Genomic DNA, 11,001 nt, shown 5'->3' on the forward strand with positions numbered 1-11,001 from the left:
GTGAGGATATTACTCTGATTTAGAGAATGTTTTACTGGAAGCAAGTTCCAAAGAGCCTCTTCCCTGCTACATTCAATGTGTTTAGCATTCACTATCAGCTCTGGGATTTACCAAGAACTCAGAAAAGTCTGTTCTCATTCCCCATCAAAGATTAGAAAATTTTAGGTGTTTCTATAGTTACAATGAACTGGTTTCTAGAAATCCCTTTATCAAGAATGAACTCTGCTTCACTGAAATTAGATTCTCCTTATCATTATTTTAAAAATTCTCAAGATCATCTAGCCAGCATTAAAAGGATTCCACTAGTGACTATACAACCAGCATTTTCTATGCTCCGTCCTCTCCCAGGAAACTGAAGGCTTATCTGTTGCAAGCCAAGAAACATTCACTAGACTAGAAATCTGCTGTATACTTTTTGGAAAGCTGCAGGGCTGGAAGTAAAGGCTGAATAGCACTAAGGTTTCTTTTCTAATCTTTTTCAAGTTCTGCACTTCACATCGGCAGGCACTCTTGAATGCTGTTAATTACAGTATGAAACTGGCAATATGAAAATCTATTTATTCACAGTCTAAGTAGTTGAAGATAATTAATACTTTTATCTTCCTACGTGCTTCATTGATGGGGTACACGAAAGGAGAAATGAACGAATGCACATGTAGTTTAAAAAAAAAAATCAATCTATGAAGTTACCATGCAAGGAAAGAAGTATGTTAGTCCCTGCATTAGTCTCTTGCTTAGTGAGAAATACAGACTACTTCTACATGAGTAAAAATAAACAGCAAGTTGCTCAGCTGCAGGGTAACAGTTCCTGATCCATGTCTACGTTATCACTTTAGACCCAGCCTTTAGGAGAGACCTTCACTCGGAATTTACATTCTACCTCATACTATTACATGATAACAAGATTTGCACAGCATAGTTATGAATCAAGTATGTTCTTTCCACAGCCATGACTAACTAGGGGTGGAGAACACATACCACAAACATCTAAATGCCTAATCACATTATTTACGCCTCAAAATTTTGATTTGACTTCCTGTTATTTGCCTCAAGAAATTGTGGGCATTGAAAGAAATCCTGAAGCAAAACCAGACAATTCATAGATACTATTGCACTCGTGTGGATGCCACGTTGAAGACAATTCTCACAGCAGCAAGGTCGCTGTAGTTTTGTTGCCAGCTCCTCTCAGCCATGAGCTTCAGAGCTGAGCTCTTCTCTTGCTGTGCTCCCCAGGCAGGTGACCTGGAAGCTACATGGCATCGCCAGGAGGACCACATGCAACGCAACAGAAGTCAGGTCAGAGAACATGGAGAGTCACAGCAGACTCTGCTTCGTACAGTATGGCACATGTAGAAAGATCTTATGCCCGCTGAAGACCCCTGCATAAGCCTCTGGAGCCTAAAGTTTGTACAAGAATAATTCATTCAAATCACCAAAACCTAACTCAAATGTTAAAAAGATGATTCATGAGCAAAGAGTTCAGCTTAACAGTGTCCATTCCTTTCTAGGATCATTGCAACAAATTGTACCTATCCAGACTGTAGAGCGTATTCGGTGTTATTATTCATATGCATTACGCAACGGTCCCCAGAAACATTAGGAACTTGCTGGTCATCCATCAAGGGAAGGAACAAGTAGTTTAACAAAGAGGGTACTTGCAGCTATGTGGATCACCTGGCAGATTTACAGGCACATGAAGACCACAGTTGTTCCCTCCTACTTCCCCCCCAACAACTGTAACTGAACATTTTTCCCTAGTTTCCAGCTATCTTAAAATGGCACACTATTTTCAGGCCACATTGATGTGACCAGAATTGTTTTCTTTATCAAGATGTGTATGATTTTAGCTGTGTAATTCTTTAATCTCTAAGTGCTGGCTGTTTTCACAGGTGATACAGCAAATCATGTAAAATAAGCATTAAAATATGACTTTTTGAGCTCACACTTGTCCCTGCTTTCACAGTGGAGTAAATCATTCCCAAAGCTTGGCAGATGAGAGCATAATTAAAAGCAGCCTTGCACAATTTCATATTATTTCCTAAATATCTGAAAGAATTAAATATTCCTGTACAAAATAGCAAAGAACACCTAGAGACTTCTCTTCGAAGAGTGAACTGAGTCATCCCAAAGAGGGGTTACCATATCCAGTTATGATTGATTAAACAAGAGCTCCACAGGGAAAACAGAGTGCTTCAAAGATGGAAAACATATCTGGCAACAAATTCCTACTGAATCCATTTTCAATAGTCTCAGAAAACAATAACAGTACATCCGAAATCTTCCCTGTGAACACCGCCCTTTTATTACATTGCTGCAAACAGCAAGCAAAAGAAGGAAAATCTTTCAGACTAAACCGAAATGTTTGTTAATAGAAAAAGACCCAACATCCATTATTTAAGAGGAACCCGGTGGATGAAAGTACAATAAAGACATAAATGTGCCTGCTAGATATACAGTAAGAATTTGTGAGCTCCCATAGACTGTGGGCTTATTTGTACAATTGCTATTTTCTTCTTCTCTTACAGCATAAAGCAAACTTAAACATGACTAAGTTATATTTATACCACCTGGAAACCCCTTGTAGTTTAGTAGACTTGATGCACCTGAGAATGAACCCTTTATTTAGGAGCTCAATATATTTCAGTGTTTTCCCCCCCCCCCCCCACTGGACCACCCATCCCCAGGCACTATATTCCTGAAGGCAGCCCTTGAACTACCTTGTTTACAAGAAATTGTCATGAACATCACACTCATCTTTTCCATTGTTCATCCCTTGCCCTCTGTTCTCTCAATTTTTACCTATAGCTGAGAGAATACATAATAGATGTGTTAGAAAAATTTTAACATAATTGGAGGCACTTTCGTATTTGTACATGATGTTGATTCTGTCCCATACGTCTGTCTGCCAGTCATCAAGGCAAGAGTGACTGGATATGCCTATCTGCATGTACAAACACATAGGCAGGAAGTCCTAAAGGATACTCACATAAGCTACATAATTGTAATAATTTCATTCTGTAATACTCCTCCTTTCCAAATTTTTCAGCCCTTGTCACTCTCCTTTGCTCCATCTTCTTTTTCAGTTAGACTTTAAAAAAAGCTTGTTTATGAGAAAGTCAGCATTACTTCCATGCTTACCTTGCACATACCAATTCCTAATTAGACAACTACTCAATCAGAAAAGAACAATTATTTATAGTTTACTTTATCAACTACAATGAACAAACTCCATGAACAATGCGCCAGGCTGGGTACAGATGCCAAACCAAAACCCTCTAAAGGAAAATGAGCTCTAGCTATGTCTGTACTCCTCTTTTCCAGCTTCTCTCCAACGACTCTAAATTATATTTTTACTTCAGAAAAATATGGCAGTAGGCTTTAGTTATTTTAAGTAATTTTCCTCTAAATTTGGAGGTATAAATACAGTGGAAGAGCCAAAACAGTATTTATGTCACACTGTTTTTCAAAGCTTTCATCCCCTTCATCATTCTGTAATATGATTCATGTAACCCCTGTGAGTTGCTCCTTCATAATTATCCAGGAAAAGCACCACAAATATACAAATATCAAATGGGAAACCCAGAATGGAAGCAAGCATACAGAGAACATCAGGAGATTGTCTTTCCCTTTTGTTTTCTCCCTCCCTATTTCAGTATAAGGAATATGGGAACACACTCACCACGGGAAAATAGATACTGTGAGCAAACAGCAGCAGAACAAACAGGATTTTCCTTGGTCAACTCCATGAGAGAGCAGGTCTCCACAAAATCACAACTCCACCCAGACAGAAGATTATACACATTTGGATGCACTGCCCATCCTCATTGCTGTCAAGGGAGCAATTATGAAAAGGATCTACGATTGACTTGTATTTTACATTACAGCAGATTTATTTATTATTTGTTTTACAGTATTTTTTGTTTCCCTTCAAACAGCAAGCCATATCAAGACCTGGTTAAAAACAAGCACACCTACACAGCCTGCCTTAGAGCTTTGCCAGTTTTCTCCAGCAGAAGGGGTGAGCCTCTGCCTCCTCCAGCACAGGAAACCAGCCAGCTGAGGATTCCCAGCTATGGGCTCAAGTTTACAAACAAAGTGACAGATTTTTCAAAACAGGACGGATGCTAAGTTTCTCCATGAAGTTGAACATAAATGCTATCACATAAAAAAGCAAGAAAAAACACCTCAGCAAGGTCTTACTACAAGGTTAATGGATATGAAAATTCCTCCCAATTCTCACACAGAATTGAGGTGTTTCAGTAATTATCGGTATCCATTCTTCTCTTTAAAGTTTCCCTGCAAGCAGCAATCAGAATTATATACCATCTCTGCATGAAACTAATGAATTCATGACAAAGACGACTCCTCAACATGATAAGAAATAGTGCATCAGGGGTATTAGCGTCAGGCTTTAATGGCCAAAAACAGTCTCACAGCCACGTTCGAACTATAATGGAACTAGAACAAATACCAGTGCTACACACCATCAGCTGTCCAAGGACTTGGGTCCCTGTCACCCCCAAAATAAAAGTAAAGAACAATGCAAAGATGAAACAGGTTTGTTCTCTTCCTCTTTCAAGAAAAAGGTAACAAATATTTCTGCTCTCTATATAAAGCTATTCATAAACAAAGATACAGCACATTCATCTGTAGAAACTTCCAGTCAGGTCAGAGAAAACACTTCTTAAACATTAACAAGTTACACCTCAGCCCTCCTATAAGATAAATATTGCCTGTAAAGTGAAGGTAGTATGGTAAAGAAAAAAAAAAAGAACCACCACAAGACAGGCATATCCCATTAAATTTGGGCAATACTTTCCTGGCAACTATTTCTGACCCAAGAGACTTTCTGAACCAAAACCTACCACAAAAGATTTTTTTTCCTTCTTCAGGAAGGATCCTGAAGATCTCTTAGCTAGCAGAGATCACTGTTCTAGAGAGATAATCTTAAAACTACAAGAACAAGTGCACTTCCCACTCAACTTTCCTCCCTGAAAGGAAACACTGTAAAGGTAAACTGCAACGGCAAAGAATTTTGTGTGCCTAATATCTTTGAAAGGCACCAGAGCTCAAATCAAATCCTCACAGAACCAAAACATCTAGGTTGTCTATAGGAGATGCAAACACTTCAGATGCACACAAACTTACCACTTCAGTTTCCCCCTTACAGTGAAACCCCAAGAAACCGAAGAAACCTCACAACAACCCCATGCAATGCTACAGGCTTGGGGAAGAGCAGCTGGAAAGCTGCCTGGTGGAAGAGGACCTGGGGGTGTTGGTCAACAGCCAACGGAATATGAGCCAGCAGTGTGCCCAGGTGGCCAAGAAGGCCAACAGCATCCTGGCTTGCATCAGAAATAGCGTGGCCAACAGGACCAGGGAAGCGATCGGCCCCCTGTACTCGGCACTGGTGAGGCCACACCTTAAATACTGTGTTCAGTTTTGGGCCCCTCGCTACAAGAAGGGCATTGAGGTGCTGGAGCATGGCCAGAGAAGGGCAACGAAGTTGGTGAAGGGTCTGGAGCACAAGTCTCATGAGGAGCAGCTGAGGGAGCTGGGGTTGTTTAGCCTGGAGAAAAGGAGGCTGAGGGGAGACCTTATTGCTCTCTACAACTGCCTGAAAGGAGGCTGTAGCGAGGTGGGGGTCGGTCTCTTCTCCCTAGTAAGAAGCAGGAAGACAAGAGGAAATAGCCTCAGTTGCACCAGGGCAGGTTTAGGCTGGACATCAGGAAAAAATTCTTCACCAAAACATTTGTCAAGCACCGGAACAGGCTACCCAAGGAAATGGTTGAGTCCCCATCCCTGAACAAACACGTTCAAAAAACACGTAGGCGTGGTGCTTACGGACATGGTTTAGTGGTGGACTTGGCAGTGCTAGGTTAACAGTTGGACTCGATGACCTTAAAGGTCTTCTCCAACCTAAACAATTCTATGATTCCATATGCCAGCCACTTATCCAAATGCATAGACCCTGTCAGGCAAACCCTTTGCTTGAGGTTATCTGTCAAGTATCAAAGGTCCTGTGTGCACTTCCACATAAATATCCCCACCATGCTGTCCCTGTGTCTGATGCATGCTGGTGGAATCAAAGGAGGATCTTCTAAGGTCAGAGCAGATTGTTGTATGGGCAAAAATGAGTGAAGTGGAAAGGCAAACAGCAGCTTTGAATTTGGACGTGGCAACAAATACACAGCATATGAAATAGTTGGAAAAGCAAAAAATCCTCAACACCTTCCACTATAATCTTGCTAGGCATTTTAGGCTGTACCCCACTATCACATGGCAGACTAGCAGAGTCCTTTAGACTATTGGCTCAGATAATCAAAGTAGAAAACAGCTAGAAAGAATACTGCCAGGTGATTAGAAGAGAACTGGTTGTAAATTTAAACACCATTTTGATTCATTAATCTCCAACAGCTAAAGACAAACCTAAAGCAAAATTAACATGATTGTAAACTAAGCACTCGTATCCTGTGGTTATTTTTTGGCCTGCTGAGAGAGAATGAGCTGATCAAAGAAAGACAATTCATTGAGAGCAGCAAGATTAGTGCTGCTTCAGTGAGCTCACAGTTAGTTCCCATTAACTAACCTGTTTTAGAAGCTGGTAACACCATAATTAATCTTAGGTTCAATTTGAAGTGAAACAAGGGAGTGACCCATTCCATCTCCTGATGGCATTGCACCTGCCCTACAAGCCAGTGCAAGCTTAGGTATAGTCTTTTGTTGTTGCTGACCAGGTGAACAGCTGTAACTGATTTCACATTAAGAGGCACAAGCATTCACGGCTTCCCTGGGAAAGCCGAGCAGAGGTGCTGTTTTATGTACAGTGGCAAGTTGAAATCCTACCAAGTGATTACAATTAAGCCAGGAATCCACTGTAACTGTCAGTATGAGGAGCTAATAGCCATTAGGAGCGAGCCAGACTAGAAAGACATACAAGCAGTGTAATAGCACAGTCCCAAAATCGTGCCTTCCAACACAAGCTTAGCGTTTCAGCAGCAACGGTTAGGACTGACTTAAAATATGAATGTGCTGTGCATTTACATTTCTGAGTAGCTTGTTAGGTTACCAATACCAACATTTCATAGAATGATGTCCCTTAAGTAAATTGATGAAATTCAAAGACAAAGGAAAAAACCAAAACCAAACAACTAAAAAAACCTTCCTCCGCCACTACTTGTTTAAATCCATCTGAAATTTGTCTTCAGCAACCCTACCTTCTACTGTTCACTGTTATCTCTTACCATATATCTTCCCACAGTGTCATAGATGAGTAAATCTTGAGAACATTTATTACAAAATGCAGCTTTCCAGAATTGAATTTCATGTTATTTTTGGCTGATATTCATCAGGGCCTAAATGTATATAAACATGTTATTGCTGACAAAAATCTCTCTAGTGAAATATGGTACATTACACAGATAAGATCCTCCTCATTTGTATGAAAAAGCCAAAGTTTGACTAAAGTCTCTCTGATAAGTTTTTTTGTTCTCTGTATATATTTCAATATCACACAAATATTTTCTCTGCAGCAGTTTCACCTTTCAGTCAGATTTTGTATGTGGAAGCAGAAAGGTTCAGGTGCAGTAGGCAGTACATAGCTTCTCATGCATATACCCAAAGTTCCTCCAAAACTGCCTTCAAAAATCTGTTTCAAGTTTCACTCCCCTTTAATCTTTAAAACATTAGGACATTAAAATCTATTAAGAGTCATGAAGCACTTTGCCAAATAAAATACAATAAAAGTCTTTCTGGATAAAGAGGTCTTTTTTTTTTTTTTTTTTTTTTACGAGTTGCAACACACAATTCATCTGAGCAAAAGCTACAAAACTAAGAAAACAGAGTAAAATATCACACCTTTTCCATTCACATCAACACATTGCTTATTGTTACCATGATCACATGACTCCAGCTACACACACCTTCATAAATATTAGCTCCTCAGAGACATTCCACTTAGTGAAAGAACTATCTCCAAACATGGACAGCCAACAGTGCCAGGAGGTCAGCTGATAGATGGTACATGTGTTAAAGCACAGATCTGAGCATATAATCTTTCACATACCCATAAGACACAGAGTTCAGCCTGTGATACATGCCTCATGAAAATATTTGACTGTGGTAATATTAACATGCATCTCTATAGATGAGAGTTGATACTATAAAGCTCATAGTTGTATTCTCCCCCCATAAGAAAACCTCCAACCTGTCTTGCTAATATAGGAGCACTAAGTGCTTCACAAGCATTTGCATTCACCTCAGCATTTACAGGTGTGCTTGTGTACAAGCACAAATGACAGGCAGAGAAGCACCCTAACCATATACTTTTCACAATGCACAGAATTCCACAAGCAGAATAAAAGCAAAGGAATTGTAAAGAGAGATAATAGTTTTGCTTAAATCAACTGATACACTCGAAAAGGATACAAGCTTTTGGGTACACTGTAAAGCAATCTAAATCCAGACTGCTGTCATCCCACCTCTCCACTTCCACAACCATGTTTGTGGTTCTGCTTCCTCCCTTGCACCGACAGTACATTCGGGAGCCTGCACGGACTCCAACAACTAGGAAACAGACCCAGCTCAACACCAGTTCAGCATAGACTCTGAGGGAGAGGAGAAAAAATCACATCAGCCTGCACTAGACCAGTTTAAGTTACCATGGAACTACTCTACGAGACTATAGTTTAAGTAACTGAGAAGGATCTTACCTGTATATCATACAGGATTTAACTTGGGAATATTGAAAGCAACTACCTCATCCGCCTCTCGACATATTCTTTCTCCTTCCTTCACGTCAATGTTTCTGACCATGTGGCTACACAATTGGACACCTGACCTGACTGACTTAGCCAAAAATTAGCACAGCAAAGACTTCATTTAAAAAGATTAGCTTAAACAATTTACAGGAGTTGTGCACCGAGCAAAAAGCTAGTTAGTCTGCTTTGAATAGACAAGAACGGTTTGTAAGGGGAAAAAAGAACAAGATTGCCACCTTCTACAAGTAAATATCCCTATGGAATACAGGGGCAGCAGCTGAATATACCAGAGTGGAAAAGGGATAAGAAACAACAGCAGGAAAGTTTATAGCTAGTACATACACAGCTTCTTTTAGCCAGGAATAAGCATTCAGACTGTTGAATTTTAGAAGTCTATCAAACACATGGTCTCCCACAAGTGGTTTCTAAAACACATCACACTACTATTAACTTTGCAGATAAGATTAAAATACAAGATATACAGGCTATAACATATGAAAACTCATAGCCTATGTATTTACATGTATAAAGCACATCTCCGTAAAATCAGTAACACCTTCTAACAGACTAAAAGTACTAAGATATCATCACATTTATGCTACAGAGAACATTTACTCTTTTAGAGCATACCAGCAATTAAAAAAAAAAAACAGACCCAAAACGACCCTCACCACCCTGTATCACTCAAAAAAATAGATTTCATTTTTTCAATATGCTATCTGAATAACACATACACCAAAAAAGAGCTCCAACTAACAATATTTAATTGGTTACCAGGCATTTCTATAATCCAGGCACTACACAAAAATGTTTTAAAGTTATTATAATACAGACAGCGGAGGAAAGCACTACCTTGAAACAACCCTTGCCCAAATTCTAAACGTTCTAAAGCATCACACGTTTTAGGCACTACTACACATAACATTGTGGAAACCATGTAGGTAGAACGCAACAGTTACACGTTAGAAAGAATGTTACATAAATAGCTGGTAAACAACAAGAGAACCTTGTTTTCTACGAAAAAAAATATTACTCACAGCATAGCCAAACCAATCAATCTCCTCAGTTCTGTCCTTCAAGGAAGACTCCCAAGTACCTTCAAAAGATAATACTGGAAACTAGAATTCATAAACTCGAGCAAAAATAACAGAAACGGTATTGAACTATTGCTCTCCTAGCGCTTCATAACCGCTCCTTTTCCAGAAAGGTTAAAGTATTTAGAAAGGTTAAAGTATTTTCTTTATTTGAGCTCTAGCTGCTATAAGAACTTAGGACCTGACCCTCTCACTTCAACGACCGTTAACGTCCTGTGTTTCTCAGGCACCTGCTGCCTTTTCTCTTTAATAGTTGAAGCAATCAAGCCAAGCTTGATTAGTCTCCATTTGCATTTCACATTAGAATTGCACCTGAGGAAAAACTTCTGTGCTTGAAGACCTGTTAATTTTTCCTAAATGTTGCAGGTGATGTAAAGAAAGGTATCACCTCTCCATTAAAAACCTTTGGCCACTTACATCTATAGGCAAATGCAGCGACCATTGCCATACTAAAGCACGCGGCAGAAACAGATTAAAAAAAAAACATTGGCTAATGAGCCATTTAAACTCGGAAAAAATACAGGCAGGTGTTTTCCTCACACAAAATAGATGGTATCAACCTGAGAGAAAAGAACAGGACGCAGTATACAAACAACAGTTTTCCTGATTCTAGGACCACAGTAGCGTTGTGATGAACAGAAAATGTTAAAGAAAACCATGATAAGCTTCTGAGAATAAAAAGGTCATGACTAGAGGTTTAAAAAAAAATCTCAAGAAATTTGCTTGAAAACCTTTTTTTGTTGTTGTTGTTTTACCAGTGCAAGCTCTTCTAGAAGCATCTGATTTTCAAAGACTTCGAACTATCAGCACAAGAACTGCCATGCAAATATTCAATAAATAAATAAAGTCATTTTTAACTCTCCATAGCATGAAGCTGTTTGAGAAGGGTAGGTAAGGCTATCCTGCTAAAAGTGCCTTCGTGTCTGAACACCACACATTGGTTTTGTTAGTTTGCTGAAACTTCAGGACAAAAGCTAAGTTTGTGTTTCTTCAAGATATCTTGGAAGATAGAATGAATTTTACTTCAACAAAGGCACTACAGACAACCCAGAAAAGTACCGAAATGATGCATGTGCTAATCTCACAGAAAGCCTCTGATACGGCAAGACATCAAGGCAGTTGGGAAGCAAACTTTTTTCCAAGGATTT

The 11,001-nt window shown here is 39.4% G+C and overlaps 1 long non-coding RNA gene across 1 annotated transcript in view; it reads right to left on the bottom strand.

Annotated features, from left to right (window-relative positions):
* LOC148053070 (uncharacterized) overlaps nucleotides 1–10,050 on the bottom strand; it is a 49,055-nt gene extending 39,005 nt beyond the window's left edge. The window contains exon 1 of the long non-coding RNA XR_015708283.1: nucleotides 9,797–10,050. This is a non-coding gene — a long non-coding RNA (uncharacterized LOC148053070). The remainder of the gene's footprint in view (nucleotides 1–9,796) is intronic.
* Between the last annotated feature and the right edge of the window lie 951 nt (nucleotides 10,051–11,001).

Source organism: Nipponia nippon, unplaced genomic scaffold (assembly GCF_047370975.1).
Source record: "Nipponia nippon isolate SJK-2023a ecotype South Korea unplaced genomic scaffold, ASM4737097v1 scaffold_4, whole genome shotgun sequence".
Classification (NCBI taxonomy): domain Eukaryota; kingdom Metazoa; phylum Chordata; class Aves; order Pelecaniformes; family Threskiornithidae; genus Nipponia; species Nipponia nippon.